General features: G+C 41.5%; 1 protein-coding gene across 3 annotated transcripts in view; it reads left to right on the forward strand.

Annotated features, from left to right (window-relative positions):
* The first annotated feature begins 8,494 nt into the window (after nucleotides 1-8,494).
* LOC139453955 (pyruvate dehydrogenase phosphatase regulatory subunit, mitochondrial-like) overlaps nucleotides 8,495-15,864 on the forward strand; it is a 64,794-nt gene continuing 57,424 nt past the window's right edge. The window contains exon 1 of one of the 3 annotated variants that reach the window (XM_071235402.1): nucleotides 8,495-8,771. The gene's annotated coding sequence lies outside the window, so the exon portion shown is untranslated. Of the gene's footprint in view, nucleotides 8,772-12,617; nucleotides 12,711-15,211; nucleotides 15,256-15,864 lie in introns of those variants that run through there. The other 2 variants (XM_071235403.1, XM_071235404.1) reach the window with 2 other exon arrangements.

Here is a 15,864-nt window from a genome sequence, read left to right on the forward strand (position 1 = left end):
ATATGGCACTTTTTAGTTTAAATATTTATGTTATATAGAAGTAGAAAACAAACATGAAAACAAAACTATGTTTTCACAACAATGACTTCCTGAAACACTTGTTTTTGTTTTCAGTGAGTGAGTGAGTATGGTTTTTCGCCGCCTTTAGCAATATTCCAGCAATATCAAGGCAGACCAAAACTGGGCTTCACACATTGTACCCATGTGGGAAATCGAACCCGGGACGGCGTGATGAGCGAACGCTTTAGCCACTATAGGCTACCCCACCGCCCCGTTGTTGTTTTTTTGTTTTCAAACATGGGGTAATAGGTTGACACAATCATAGTGGTTAACGATACTGCTGACATTGATATATCTACAGAGGTCAAGTTATTAATATTTTTTATAAAATTAATCTTTTCAAGGTAATAACTACAATATTGTAATATTATTTTATAATGAAGTTGCTCTGCACATGGACACATGCAGATATTGTTAAGATTGAAACCCACAACGTTGTGATTATGTTTGTTATTTTTAACTATTACATTATTCACACTGTCCAAAAGTGCTAATATCTCGCGACACTGAAATTGGGTCAATGTTTCACTTATAGCGATATGTTATATGCCTTTTTCCCGACCCTCTCGACAGGAAGACTTCGCGACACGGAAATGGATCAACGATATGCTGTAGGCCTGTCTCCGACCCTCTCGACAATGTAACCCACATAGCGATATCCTGTAACCCTGCCTCCGCCCCTCTTGACAGGCAGAATTCACTACACGGAAATGGGCCTACGTTTTCCATACAGCCATATGCTATAGGCCTATATCTTTCCAACGATTACTCATCCCCATGGCCCATGGTCCATGCCCCTATGTAGTATTCTCAAACCCATAAGAAATAAGGCGTGGCGCCTGGCACCATGCAATAACATCTTACTTTAAGCACCATTCTGCGCTTGCATTATGGATTTCGGGTAGGAAGATAGGTCCCGCCAAATGGCTATTACCAGTTATGTCCCGTCTAAGCCTCTCCTATGGGCCAATCAGATTCCACTTCTCGTATCAATTGCGTTTGCTTCACACAAAATGGTGGCGCCCGGTCAGGACGATCTGATAATCAAGATCTATATTGGGATAAATCGGGTCTCACATCGCGAAATGCATCAAATCACGTGAGCACCTTGATAAAATACATGAGAAGATTTGGAAAATATCTGCTGAAAACGAGTTGGCGGTGCACATGCTTTGCAAATCCTGCAATCGACCGAAATCTGCACGACAGTTTACGAACCGGATTTCAATTTCGGTGCGCGATTTTGATTGGACTACGCATAGACTCGTTAGTCCAGCCAAAATGTAACTCCATAATGCATGCCAAGTTCGACAAGTGTGGAAACTGGACTTTTAGGGTCAGTACTCTCTTGCCTCAGGAAGATGTATACGAAAGGCTCGAAAATTCCACCCTCGTTTATCCAGTGTATCATATCTCCATATGGGAAAGGCTCGAACGATCCACCCTCATTTATCCAGTGCATCATATCTCCATATAGGAAAGGCTCGAAAGTTCCACCCTCGTTTATACAGTTTATCATATCTCCATATAGGAAAGGCTCGGAAGTTCCACCCTCGTTTATCCAGTGTATCATATCTCCATATAGGAAAAGCTCGAAACTTCCACCCTCGTTTATCCAGTGTATCATATCTCCATATAGGAAAAGCTCGAAAGATCCACCCTCGTTTATCCAGTGTATCGTATCTTCATATAGGAAAGGCTCGAAAGTTCCACCCTCGTTTATCCAGTGTATCATATCTCCATATAGGAAAGGCTCGAAAGTTCTACCCTCGTTTATCCAGTGTATCATATCTCCATATAGGAAAGGCTCGAAAGTTCCACCCTCGTTTATCCAGTGTGTCTTATCTCCATCTGGGTAAAGGCTCGTGCCACTGAGCTGCACAGGTGCTGGAAGTATAGGAACCGTTCCCCACTCCATATCTTCCATTCAAACTTGAATGTAAATATAATACCCTGTATCACCGAGCGTCACCAAGGTGTCACGCGGTGGGAAGAAGCTTGCTGTACGCAGTTGCCTTTACAGATTACCAAAACACATTAATGGTCTGACCCTTCGGGAGGTAGTCCACCAGTAGGGCTCCTTTGGAATCCCAGAAAACCGAAGCCAATTACCTTTCCAGACTTTGCCTTCTTCGAAGGAAACGTTCGATGTTTCCGCCGCTCGGCCTGGTGTGTAGCCTCTGGCTGAGAGTGGTGAACACAAGACGCATCCCGGCCGACAAAAGGCTCAACACAAGAAGCAAGTGATCATCACATGCTTGATAAAGGTGTTAGGATCTACACCGAAACGTCGCACAAATTGTAATAAAGAAGTTGTTCATCCATAGAACTTGTCTTACTTCATCACACCAACTTCTAAATGCCACTGAAGAAGTCCAGATTTGTATATTTGCATCGTGATATTTGAAACAGGTGCAGTTAATTCAAACTTAATAGTATACTGAACACCAAAAGAAACGCGAATCAAGAAGGTATAGGAACATGATGTATTTTTTTTCAGCTGGTATAAACATAATAATGATGGATACAACACAATTCATTAGCAATAAGAAAGAGTCAGTTCTCTGGACATCAGACATCTTCTGTATCCATCAATACAACACCACGTGACTATGCTGAAGTCAACTGAAGTATGGGTACACCTCAATACCTGGTATGGCCCCCATTTGCATTCACAAGCGCGACACACCGTCTGTGCATGGAGTGAATAAGACGGTTGATAGTGTTCATGGGGATGTGACGCCACACCTGCAGGATGGTAACCTCGAGCTGTGCAGCTGTCTTTGTCCTCGGACGCGCCATGTTCAAACGTCTCTGCACTTCATCCCACAAGTGTTCAATAGGGTTGAGATCAAGGCTAAGAGCCGACCAGGGCATGGTGTTGATATTGTGCTGTTGCCAGAAGGCTTGAGTAATCCTGGCGGTGTGGGGACGGGCGTTATCCTGTTGAAATTGGAAGTTGTCATGTCTTGCAAAAAACGGTACAACCTGGGGCCTCAACACCTGATCGATGTAACGCTGAGCAGTGACACCATTGCACCTACCAGCTCCAACGTTCTGAAAGATTACAAGGTCAGTTCTCTGATTTAACCCTATTCCACCCAAAACCATGACACTAGGACCACCCCACGAGTTCCGTTCAAGGACACACTGGTCATGATAGCTCTCACTGCGACGTCGCCATACTCTAACACGTCCATCGGCACGATCAACACAATACCGACTTTCATCAGAGAACAGAACTCTTCTCCACTGCTGATGACGCCAATTCAAGCGTGCTTGGGCCCACTGTAGTCTCAGGAGACAGTGACGTTGAGTGAGAACAGGACCTTGTGATGGTCGCCTACACTGAAGCCCTCTGTCACGAAGTCGCCGTCTTACTGTGTTGGAACTTACAGCCCTCCCGTGGTTTCCAACGACGTTCCTAGCAGTTTCACTGGCCGACAGGAAACGTTCTTGCAGATGTGACCTGTGAATGTGACGGTCCTGGCGTTGTATTTGTCACACGTCGTCTGCCGGTGTTGCCTGTCTCTGGTGCTGTTAGTTGTCTGGAATCTTTCCTGCAGACGCTAGATGGTGGAAACATGGACGTTAACGGTGTTTGCAACTCTCCGAACACTCTTACCAGCTTGAAGTTGCCCAATAGCTCTCTCTCGATCGATCTGTGACAGTCGTGGCAACGTCACTGACGTTGATGAGTGAATGATTCACAGTGACACTTTCGTGGCTTTTAAAGACAACATCTTCACGGACAGTTTTTGCGGTATAAGCAGCACGTGCATTTCGTGCGTATACATCCCACACTGACTTCAACGTCGGTGCGTTTGAGCGCTGTGGATTTAGAGTTCACTGCCCTTAACTCTGGTTAGGGTCATTTTGAAACAATTAAAACCCATTACAATGGAACCATAGCAGCCAACCGTTTTCACAACCATTTTCCCATATTAAATAGGAACTTGAAGATTTCGCGTTTCTTTCGGTGTTCAGAATATTTTATGTAAAGTTACTTTCATCAGTTGTTAATTGCCATTGTACAAATAGGCCTTGCCTGATCGCCAGTCCTACTCCTCTTAGGAAATAATTATATTGTTTTATTCACTAGAAAAATATAGATTATCTGAAGTTTTATGCTTTCAACTCAAAGCATGTTTACAAAATAAACAGCATAAAAACATCCTTGACTTATAAAGGGACCTATATTGGTCGACACGGACGCAACCAGGTTACACGTGACTTCACATCTAATGTGATGATGGTTCACGAATGAACGAGGGCTGGTCAAAATATTCTAAGCCTGGCCTACTTCCAACTATGGGCCATAACAAAGTGAACTGGTCAATGTCGTACATTGTTTGAGTAGTTCATTGCAAGTGTATTTGGTCTGTTGAGGCCGTTTGTATATTAGTGACAGCCAGTTGAACGTGAAAGGGGTCCAAATGGATCTGCCGTGAATGGGTTTTTCAGGGTAGCTTCAGAAAACTTTTACCTGATTGGAATTGAAAAGCTTCACAATCGATATGAGAAGTGTATTGAGAAGCAAGGAGATTATGTTGCAAAATATAATTGTAAACACTTTCACAATTGTTGGTTTTGTTTGTTAGGCTTAGATCTTTTGGACCAGCCCCCGTACATGCAGCTTCATATGTAACACAGGATATATTTTGTGATATCATTGCCTAAAACTACGAATATTAAGTTCATGCTTCGTGCCTTGAGCGCGTAGGTTCGAATCCCGGCTCGTCCTAGTTATGTTACAACATAGGAGCGGTCGGGTAGCCTAGTGGTTAAAGCGTTCGCTCGTCAAGCCGAAGACCCCGGGTTCGATTCCCGACATGGGTACAACGCCCATTTCTGATGTCCCCCGCCGTGAAATTGCTGGAATATTGCTAAACGCGGCGTAAAACAATACTCACTCACTCACACATTTTACTGTTAATCAGAACCATACCCGTTGTGGAAGGTTCACCAAAGTGGCATCAGTTTGGGCCTTCCTCCCACATGAAGCTGACACGCCGTGATATAACTAAAATAATGTTCAAAGGGGCATGTTAAACCCAACTCACTCACTCATGCACTTGATACGAACGCTTAGCCCCCGGAGAATGTACTTTGACCCCTTCCAGGTGCATTGTCAAATATTAGCAGGTTGTGCTTAAGTCTTGTCGGGGTTTTGTTTGTTGTTTAACGCCGCACTCAGCAATATTCCAACTATATGACAGCGGTCTGTAAATAATCAAGTCTTTACCAGACAATACAGTGATTGACATCATGAGCATCGATCAACGCAATTGAGATACGATGACGTGCATCAACCAAGTCAACGAGCCTGACAGACCGAGTCCCGTTAGTCGCCTCTTACTACAAGCATAGTCGCCTTTTACGGCAAGCATATGTTGCTGAAGACCTATTCTACCCTGAATCTTGACGAGTCTCTTTTCGAGGTAGATACGGATATAGGTTCAACATTTTCAATTTAAGAGACATGACATATTGTTTTTCTCCTCGTTTAGAAATTTTTTTGACCATGATGGGAATCGAACCCGGGTATTCCGCGTGAAAACCAACACCTGAACCGCTACGTTATGATCAAATCGGCCTTTTAGCAAAATCTAAAAACACGAATATCACTTTGTGGATAGCAACCGACCAGACAATCAAGTGATTGACGCCATGAACATCCATCTACGCAATTAGGATACGATGACATGCATCAAGTAAGTCGACGAGCCTGACCACCCGATCCCGTTAGTCGTATCTTACGACAAGCAATGGTTGCCTTTTACGGCAAGAATGGCTTGCTGAAGACCTTTTCTACCCCGGATCTTCACGGGTTTGTATCCTATTAGACACAGGTTTATTTTCCCACAGTCTTTCGCAACTGTGATACTTATGTTTTTGGTTATTTTCGCTTCATTATTTAGGTGTGATCAGATGTATTGTTGTTAATTACCATCTAAACTAATACATTTTTGGAGGAAAACTCTGGATATTGTCCGTGTACTGTCATGAGTGTTTAAACCATTTATTTATAATTTCAAAGTTACTGATATTTCGTTAGACACCAGACTATAGAAGACAAGGAGATACGCATATCTATTATAAACTCTAATTTTTGTTTTGATGCGACCGGGTTCGCATACTTTGACCCTGACATTGGGAGTGATCCTCGTTGTAACATCGCCTCCAAGTGTACAATAATTTGTCAAGAGCTACGTATTGCATGTGGAATGTTTATGTAATTTCGAACTGCTTTCTAACATCGGGAGCAATCAAAAGTCTACCAAACTTGAGTGCTCACTACTGTTGGCCTCTACACAGTGGTTTAGTTCCTCTTGAAAGATATCGATGCTCGATTACAGTATTAGCGTTTCAAATATAGCTTTAGTACGTGTTTCCATAAAAATAGAAGTATTTTGCAAATTATTCGTGAAAATGTAACATGTCATGAAACCCTCGTTCATTTTTGTGTCTCCCGTCGTGATATTGCTGGAATATCGCTGAAAACGGCGTAGAAACCATCAACACCCCACTCACTCTTCTCGGCACCAAAATGTGGAAGGATAGAGGCAAGACAATTCTGGAATATGTTCAGGGAAGACCGAATATCATACACACTGTGGACACCTCTTTTCGGCGGAATTGAATGATGTGCTATGTCGCTTCGTGGATTTTGGCATGTAGGTTTTCGTACACGTGTCTTGTATAAAATCTGTAACAAGTGTTTCTGGTGGTGTGGTTTTCGCGGAGTGCAAGACGTCTGGTGGTGTGGTTTTCTTGGAGTGCAAGACGGTGGTGGGGGATCTTTATCAGATCTGATTTGGCGGATTTGGAGTCTTCTTCGTCAGACGATATCTTGTGTTCAGTGATGCGAATGTTGGGCATTCTCGTTAGACTATCCAGTGTTGGGTATTCTCGTCTTTGACTATCCAGTGTTGGGTATTCTCGTTAGACTATCCAGTGTTGGGTATTCTCGTCTTTGACTATCCAGTGTTGGGTATTCTCGTTAGACTATCCAGTGTTGGGTATTCTCGTCTTTGACTATCCAGTGTTGGGTATTCTCGTTAGACTATCCAGTGTTGGGTATTCTCGTCTTTGACTATCCAGTGTTGGGTATTCTCGTTAGACTATCCAGTGTTGGGTATTCTCGTTAGATTATCCAGTGTTGGGTATTCTCGTTAGACTATCCAGTGTTGGGTATTCTCGTCTTTGACTATCCAGTGTTGGGTATTCTCGTCTTTGACTATCCAGTGTTGGGTATTCTCGTCTTTGACTATCCATTGTAGGTAGTCTTTGTGTCTCTTCGATACCCCTATCCATGTATAAGCGGACCCTCCGTTACTGCGGCATTCATCGTATCGCGGCATTTGTGATTTCCGGTAGTTCACGCGGGACACGCCTCTTAGCGGCTGTCTATTAATGCAAATCAGTAACCAGGAGGTGCTCACTTCGTAAACAATTTCAATGTCCTCGGAATGTTCCGTCAGCTGTAAGTAAGGAGTTATTAATGCGTTGATACTTACTTCTGGCATCATTTGAAATATTGCCTTACCCCGATCTGTCAATGGCCAACGATATAACCCACAGTTCCCCAAGTAAACTTTCTCTGTCGACTTGAACTAGATCATCTGCATATTCATGGCGACTAATAAGGTAACGTAAGTTACGTAGCCCGCACATTTTTCCCCGCTCTGTGCCCAGAATCTATTGGGAAATCGTAAGGGCCATAATGCCAAACTTAGAAATACTTTTTTCACAAGTAGCCAAAGATAAATACATACTTTGGGCATATCAGGAATGCTTTATATATATTTATTGTTGACTTTTAACATTTTTCCATTTTGTGACAAATGATTGTTATCCAAATTTTTTTATAAACAATCTTAGAATATCATTTCTGATATTTTGTTGTTGACTTATAAAAATATTGTTCTCTTACTTTTCGGTAAATATGCATTGAATACCTATTACTATTTACCTATAACACATTTAGAATTTTACTTGTGCTGTCTTTGCACTTGTCTTGACAAATCACTGATGTCTGGCATGATCATACCAAGTGGTTGGTAGAATTATGTCCTCTTTTTGTCCATTTCGGACCTCCATACACAACTTTTCTCTGTACCGCGATACGATGGAGTTCCCTCCATTGTCAAACAGAGCGCAAGGCCCGGCTTTTTACTCGGAGCTACTGATGTAAATAATGAACTTTTATCAGTAAAATATGCATCGTTTGATAAAATAAATGATATCTGATAAACATAAAGGTTAGTGAGCGCATTTTGTTCCGTTTAGCGTACATGACAAGTAACGCGATACCCCGAGGTTGCAGGCTATAAAATAATTATAATTATAATATTATTATAAGTATTTAATTGTGGTATCCTCGTTTGTTTGTATGTAAGTTATCTCCCTTATACAGGGACCGTAACTCTAACTTGTTATTGTTTTGGAGTCGCGGAGCAAATGCGGCGTAGAAATGTCAGTCAGTATAAAATCACCCTAGTGACAGTCGATCAATGAAATAAGACAGCGGGGAGTGCACCAAAGCGTTGAAATGCGCGATTGTACAACTTGTGCAACCAGGGCAACTAGGCGACAACAGACGACGGAAATGACCTTGAATACTTAGAGCTGTTGCAAAGTGTTAGGCCTAGATAGATACAGAAGCTTGGCCCCACAGCTCAGTTGAAGAGGATGGACCATGAGAACTGGTAGGAATTTACAAAAAATACATATTGTTAAGTTGGTTCTCCAAACCAAGGACCCAAGCCAGTTATAACAGTGCCGTCTTTGTTACATTAGAATATGAATAGAATCTGCCAGGGTGTTTTGCAGTCAATGGTTTTATTTATTTATCACGTTAATGGAATACGTGCATGTGCATAAGTATTTATTAATGAAGAGACCATACTTCTATTTGATTATGGTACAAGATCAACGTTGCACTGGTTATTAATTTATGGTGGTGTGATCTAGCAAGGCCTATCTTCCTTTCAATTACAGTGTATAAATGTTATGATTAAGTGGTAAGCACATGCACCCATTAATATTCAGGGCACATGTCAGCCAGCTATGCATAGCATATTTCTCCAGCAATGCTTGTTCTCATGGGGTGCAGGCAAAAACAGCCACTGAAAGTCAAGCTAAGGCAACACGTTATATTTATGATAAGGAAAGAAACTATTTATGTATGCTTTGTTAACATTTCATTCTATTTTTTCACCATAGACGGACATTGTAGATGTTCCCTGCCACCTGTTTACCTAAAACATGAAACATTCAATTGCGTTACTGTAACAACAAGTCTATAAGAGCTTCAGCTTAAGATGTTCGAATGTGCCTATCTCCGTTGGTTTCGATTCCAAATGCAAGGTGAATAGCTAGGCGAGGCTCTCTTCCATACATCAAGGAGAACGGAGTGTAGCAAGTCGACTCCTGCCTAGTAGCATTGTAGACATGGACTAAGTGTCCCACATGTGATGTCCAATCCTGCTTCTGGCTTGGCTGCAGGGTACCAAGCATGTCAAGAAGTGTTTGCGTAAACCTTTCTGTCATGCCATTCCCCATGGATGGTAGTCATTGACTTAGATATATCTAGAATGTCACAAACCTCCTTCATAAGTCTACTTCTGTGAAGATCAGGGGTTGAATACATCTTCAGCAACCCATGCTTGGCGTAAAAGGCGACTATGCTTGTCTTAAGAGGCGATTAAGGGGATCAGGTGGTCAGGCTCACTGACTTGGTTGATGCATGTCATCGTATCCCGATTGCGGGCATTGATGCTCATGATATCAATCACTGGATTGTCTGGTCCAGACTCGATTATTTACAGAACGCTGTCATACAGCTTGAATATTGCTGAGCGAGTCGTTAAACAACAAACAAAGAAACAAACAAATCATAAATCTACTTTCAAAGTTTGCACCCTGGAATGGAAACAGAATGAGTTATGAGGTTTGATACATGTATGTCCACAAACATCGTCTGTCCTCTTCCATCATATGATACTAAAGTTGGTTCAATGTCAAGGTCGTCGGGGATGACTGATCCTCTTGTAGGCTGAATAATGGCACAAGTGGATCTGTAAGGTAGGGGCTGTATCACATGTCCACGAATAACAATTTCAGAATTAGCTGGAATTATCTTGCGATCTGGCTCTGAACTTATAATTCGTCCTATGGAGTAGTTGTTCTTGACAAGTTCTGTCTCCTGAAGGGACATAGAATGAGGGGCCAATACCACATGTACCAAGGAGTATGGAGGTCTGCTTTCTGAAGGAATCTTTGCCCGAACTCCCCCTTGCACTGGAGCATGTAGACAGAGATAACCTTGGTACCTAGGGTAATTGAAACTGTCTGGTTGTAACAACTGTCAGGAACCACAAGAAGTAAACATTGGACTTTAGATGAAACACTTCCTGATCCCTGAATTTCCACAACAATATACCCACTGTACTGTAAAAATTCTCCATCTGCACACTCGATGTTAAGGATGTGTTTAAGTGGCTCAATAGGAATCACACTGAAGTTCTGTTTGCAGTAAGATTCGGAAATAGAAGAAATGCTCGCTCCTGTGTCAAGTAAAGCCCTGGAACTAACACCATTGACAATGATATTAATCTCAGTAGGCTTATCAACTAACTCTGCAACCAATTGCTGTTGAGTGCTGACATGCTCTGTGTCCAGGCCCATGGTCCGCCTCTCAGAGGAAGTCTTCAAATGATCCACCTTGATCAAACGTGTGACTTGTGAGGTCCCTCAGTTGAGATCTAAGTCCGGTCCATAAGGTAGTCCTAAGTAACACTTCTGTTTGTCCAGGCTGTACTTTTCCAAGTGTGACTCCTTGGCTCAAAATATCCTCTAGTCGGCATGACCACTCTGCTACACTTTCTTCATCCCCTTGCTTGGCTGTGTAGAACTGTGACATAATGTTGTGTACCGTGTGAACATCACCAAACACGCTAGCAAGCATGGAGATGAGTGTCTCCAATGGGACATCCTTGTCTACATGCATAGCCACTCTAGCAGCCCTACCACGTAACGTGTGCCGAACAGCTTGAGCAACGATCTTTGACGTGTAACGAGTAGACATACAAGTATACTCTAGTCTCCATTGATCGATTCCAGCATCCCCTTTCCTGTCACCAGTAAAGTATTGAAAGTATGGAAGCTGTGGAGTATGGGCGAGAATGACAGTAGTAGGCACGGAAGAACACTCTGAACCTGCTTGTGCTTGACCATGTTCCTTCTTTGCCTGACCGACTTCAGACATCTACTTCAGCAAGTCTTCTGTTGTGTCAGCTTTCGGGTGAAGTTTCAGTTTTTGAAAAGAAGAAAGTAATTTCTTCACCTTGTCCTCAGAAGGTCCTCCTTCAACCATTGTGACATGTAGCTCAAAATCCAAAGTAAAAAAAGTAAAAAAAAAAGGCTGAAAGATACTTAAATATACCAATAAAAAAAATTGGCAACTGTGTGATACTGGAGTGCGATGTAATCACACTCAAAAGAAACTACACAGTTACCTAATTGAATGTGTTTAACTACATACTCGTGTGAACTCAAAGTGCAATGATGTCACACGGTGTAGGAATACTATGTTAATGTACCCATTACGTGTGTCTTATAAGGAATAATTGGCAAGGTCAATGGAATTGCTATGTAACCTAAGTATGTAGATATGTAGTGTATAGGTACCACACAAGCCACTTACTGAAGATTGTCTTCAACACATGCTAATGATGACTTACCACATCAAGTAATATTATCTAAGTACTAGAATGCAATGTGCATCAGTGTAGTTTGTACTTTGGCTCGCGCAGATATTGGGTCAAGTATAAGCAACTGATCCTACATGATAAAGCAAAGACTATGAACCTTAGCAGCACGATGTAGAACACGGAATGTAATTCAGTACAAAAACAAAGTGAACACCAATTGCAAACCAACACCAAAGACAACACTAGAAAAGCAAGCAACAATTCCCTGAGTGTAGCAAGACAACAACTGCTAATGAACTACATGTACATGTAGTGAGCTAACCTCACAATTAACCTATCACTCTATTTAGGAATTAAAGTAATAGCTATATGGTTTATGTTAGTTAAGTGGTTGATTTTACTAACTACCAAGCCACAAACACACACAGACCAATCATACAGTGCTTAGATACTAAACACAAATACAAAGACTGGCATGTAAGACTGGCATGAATAATTGATATGTTCGGAGCTCTCCTGAAATAGGCCATAGTATAATACATGTATATAGCAAACAACGTATGCACAAACACACAGATTATAGTACAGATTTTATATATATGTCACATGACAAGTACAGCATAGCAATGCCATCACTATAGTATACAAAAGAATACAGAAATATACATGGAAATTCACAAGAGACAAGGGATTACACAATTATACACACTGGCAGCTATCACTTCAACTTGGCTGCGTGTCAATCGTTTATGTGCCTTAAGTGTGACGTCACATGAGGCCGTGGTTGGTCTCGGGTGTACATCAGTTTCCTCGTGGTCCCATCACATCCTCACCGGGGCTCCAGTGTAGTAGCATCTAGTGGTCGGGGTGGTTAACACAACAATCGGCTACAGGGTGTGAGATGGTGGCTGTTTATTCTGTCAGAAGAGAAAGGTAAAAAAGCATGCAGTGGCATGGTTAGTAAAGGCTGTATAAATAATAGACTGAATGAGACAGATAAGCTATGGTATTAATGTTTAAGTTGAAATACAATTATATGGCAAAAGTAAGACATAGTAAATAAACTATGTACTTGATCCAAACCTGAAATAGAATGTGTATAAAGCTATGGCTAAAAAAGAATTAAAACCTAACTTGTTTGTACAGAATATCACTCAGCCACAGCTGTTCCAGTCTGAACAATATCTGTCTACTGTGGAATATCTTTTTCAAGGTATCAGTTACATTTGTTATGAAAACAGTGGATAATGGCTGGGCAGCGAGTCTAAGGGTGTTGTACCCTCTTCTAAAGCATTCAAAAGTACTGGAATCGAGGCTTGTCAGGATATATGCTTTCCTCGTTCTTTAATACGATTCACGTTATCCTTACAGTGTTCCGACCGACGCTTTTCTGTCAAAACCATCCAGTGAATTATTAAATACCCTTTCATTCATGTATACTCGTGAATTCAAAGCCATGTGACACAATGGCTAACTGTGACCTTAACTAGTCTTTGGCTAACATACTTGTAGCTGTGTTTAAGCTCAGGTGGTGAGGTGAAATGGGGTTTAACGTCACTTTTAAAATTATTGTACTCATATAGCGACTTGCATGTACGTGTGTGGCTGCTGGTACTAGTCCTAATGCTGGTTTATAGAGTGCCAGCCCACTGAGATACCATGCCGCAGTTTAACAAGGATACCCCACTCAGACACAATATACTGACTCCGAGCTGACCAGTCCTTGTTTTAGCCCCTTAAAGCCGGGCGCCAGACAGGGTAACAACAAGTACCATCTTTTAACGTCTTTTGGCACGGCCACTGAAATGTGTCTGTTTGGTTAAAACTTAGGTTTGCACAGCTGGTCTGAAGTAAATCTTTACAAACACGATGGCATGCAAATTCTTTGACAATGTTTGATTCATGTTTGGTGCCTTGTTCTTGGTTGCTTGATTATATTCAGGGAGTCATCATTATTCGAATACAGGTCAGTATTTGTTAAGTTTGTACGTCATATTAAGATCCTTAAAGAGGATGTACATGATGTTGATATATCATAAAAGAAATAAGCGACTCATCGACATTGTTTATCATATAATAAAACACTGCAGAGAAAATAAACCACCCCTGCAGTGTTTTATTGTATGAAAAACAGCTCTCACTTGTTTATTTCTGTAATAAACTCCTTGCTAAAAACCTATGTTTCTTGGTATGCAGTACTTTTCCAACATTTACACAGCGTTAGACATTACCACTAGTCCTGTAGTCCAGGCCAAACTGCCCAATAGTTAAGGTATCATAAGGACCAGTAGAAATTTGCCATTTTTACGGGTTTGCTATATGTTATCATTATAAGGACTAGTGGAGTAAAAATGTTTATTTCTACCACTGTTACCAGGGTTAGAAACTAACAGTTTTTGTCCACTATTCCTTATAATGATAACATATAGCAAAACCCTTAAAATGGGACAATTTCTACTAGTCCTTAGGATACCTTTACTATTGGGCAGTTTGGTAAGGACTACAGGACTAGAGCCAATTTCTAACGCTGGTTACAGTGTTTGAATGTGTGACAAGAGTAAGCAGGACTGTTTTTTCTCAATCACCAGTGAAAATATGTCAGTTTGAAAAAATAAATTAACACAAAAGCGAACAATATTGAATTGATTAATTTGCAAATCATTTTCAAGCAGCACTCCACTGACCAGCTGCAGTTGAATGTGACGTGTGTAAATAATCCCACATGGTTATAAGCAAAGTATGTGATTCAGCATCTGTGACTGATTTACATGTATGATAATTGTAGAAAGTTATCGATCAGAATTTGGGGAAGGGTCAAGGCCACCAGACATGTGTCGCATGATAAAACATGGCCGAGAAGTTGACTAGAAAGCAGGGGTTGTTTTAAGCACACAGAGCATAGACATGTGCAACTGATAGTGAACATGCAATCTATTGTTGTTTCTACATGCAACCAGTGCGTTTTTTGTAAGAGTTGCACGTTTTCTACAGAACATCGATCTTTGGACTCAGTGACCTTTATTTACCAAGAACAGCAGGATCGCTCCTGGTACATGGGGTTTTATGCCTCCCGTGTTAGGTTTTATACCACGAACCAGAGAATTTATCTTAATGACATTGTAAAAGAATTAGACCAAATTCAAAATTGATAGAAAACATCTGTTCAAAGGGGCAAAGGTTAGTTTCTGCTATATCATGTGACTTTCACTGACTGAGAAAAAGCGTGCAGATTCTTGCTTCTAAGGGGGGCATAAGGGATTAGTCTGCCTCTCAGAAATCCACATGCAGCCTGTCTTGCTCGTGGCGGGGCATAACAGATTTATTCCCCAACTGAGAAACTTCCCTCCAAGGCGGGATACATAGTATTTTATCAAGATCACGTGGACAAATCAGATTTCATCATTCTAATATGGAAGTAAGATAAAGTATTTTATCAAGACCAAGTGGACCAGTCAGATCTCCTCACTCTGACATGGAGGTATGAACCAATTCACTATTCCTAGTGTTCCGTGTTATTTAGCAATGTTCTTTGTCATGTTAATGTCATCATACTGTACTTCACGATTATGTGCACATAAACATGTGATGTTTTACGATTATGTCATCAATATTTGTGACAGCTGACCAGCTGGCTATCATGTGATGCATGTGTTGCACCAGGTACTTGCTGCGTCATATAATGTTGTATGAAGGAAAATTGATCATGACAAATACACTGAGGAAACCCTCCAGCTGTGTGGATGGCCAAGACTGATTGATGGCATGTAACAAGGAAGCAAGCATCTACTTGCAGGTCTGGCAGACAAGGAGCTTGAGAGTCTGCCTGGAGCAGTGATGATGCCATAGTAATAGGCCATTTATATTTCCACACCACTCAGGGACATGCTCAAAGAGCTATTATTACCCTGGTCACTGGATCAGTGTGCACTTAAGAATCATTCTCAGCTCCCTGGGGAGTATACAACCCAAGCCGCCTGTTAGGCGCTAGAAGGTTAACAACCGCATTGCCATCTCATCCTACTGGGTACCCATTCACTGCTGGGTGAACAGAGGCACATTTCGACATTGACAATGACTTGAGCAACTT

The sequence above is a fragment of the Haliotis cracherodii genome, unplaced genomic scaffold (assembly GCF_022045235.1).
Source record: "Haliotis cracherodii isolate W230 unplaced genomic scaffold, xgHalCrac1.p SCAF_10, whole genome shotgun sequence".
Taxonomy (NCBI): domain Eukaryota; kingdom Metazoa; phylum Mollusca; class Gastropoda; order Lepetellida; family Haliotidae; genus Haliotis; species Haliotis cracherodii.